Here is a 1,438-nt window from a genome sequence, read left to right as displayed (position 1 = left end):
TCCTCCTCACCCACAAAGCCCTCCACAGCCAGGCCCCCCCCTACCTCACGGACATGCTCCACCACCACACTCCCTCCCGCAACCTTCGATCATCCAACAAAAACCTCCTCTCGCCTCCCCACAGGACCAAGCACTGAACCTGGGGCGACAGAGCCTTCTCCATAGCCACCCCCTCCCTCTGGAACACCCTCCCTATACACATCCGTGACTGTCCAGATCCATCCACCTTCAAATTACTCCTTAAAACCACCCTTTTCAAATCGCTTTTAACCTTTAAACATTAGCTTTTCTGATTACATTAGCTGTTTCTCATGTACACCCTTTTTTTTTTCTATGATTTGCTCTATGCTTTTGCACCTTGTTGTTGTTTATCGTCCTTGTCTTCTGTTTATCTCTTCGCACTTATATGTATGTACTTCTTTTCTTTGTTTAAATGTAAAGCGTCTTTGAGAGCTGTAAAAGTGCTATATAAATAAAATGTATTATTATTATTATTATTATTATTACATAATCGTGTGTGTAATATTTTGATTGCAAAGTGCAAATTTACTTTACATTGTCCTAAAGTCTGTTTCTCGTCGTGTATCAGACGCAGCATCACCGCATCCATAGGGGCTGCCGAATGAGTAAGACGGGAAAAAAGAAAAACTTCACAGAATGCGAATTGGAGACGCTTCTCACTTAAATGGAGGCGCGCAAAAATGTACTTTTTGGCACGCTGTCCTCCGGCATCAATACAAAACACAAGAGGAGTGAGTGGGAGAGTGTGTGTGAGGCTGTCAATAATGTGGGGTCAGAAAAGCGTGCACACCAGGGGTGATTCTAGAATCAGAGGTTTAGGGGTGCTGAGCACCCAGAGAGCTGCCCGCCAGGCAAGATAAATTTCACTGTTTTGTACATTTTAACGCAATTTCATTCCCACATTTGTGAAAGGAAAGCACAACACTTTTTGGGAAAGTCTATGACTAAACCATCAAATCTGATAAAGGTTATTTAAATGCTGAGCCACAGCAAAAGAGGAATGGATTGGAATCATAAAAGAAACATATCGTAACCCTAATTTCTGGGGGAAGACAACTCATTTTGATACAGCAGCTCCTCAACATACACATAAACAGTATGTATGTTTCTGGAGTAAACCAGCCCCCTATCCACCTTATTTTTCACAGAAACACGGAGGCAAAACAGAACGCAGCCAGCTTTCGTGTTTTTTGTGCGACACTTCCGGTCCAGCACTCTTACCACTATGGGAATCGCCTTGTTGTTTACCTTGCTGAGTTTAGCTATATATATGTATATATCACATTTTTCACGTCACTATATCACCGTTTAGACTAATCTGATGTTTGTAAAGTCTATAAACACAATGACTGAACAAACATTAGTATTTTCTCTGTGTGTAATTAATAACATGGTTATCGTAGATTAGCTGGGCTAA

This window comes from Epinephelus moara, chromosome 12 (genome assembly GCF_006386435.1).
Source record: "Epinephelus moara isolate mb chromosome 12, YSFRI_EMoa_1.0, whole genome shotgun sequence".
Lineage (NCBI taxonomy): Eukaryota > Metazoa > Chordata > Actinopteri > Perciformes > Serranidae > Epinephelus > Epinephelus moara.
Note: the sequence above shows the minus strand (reverse complement) of the source record.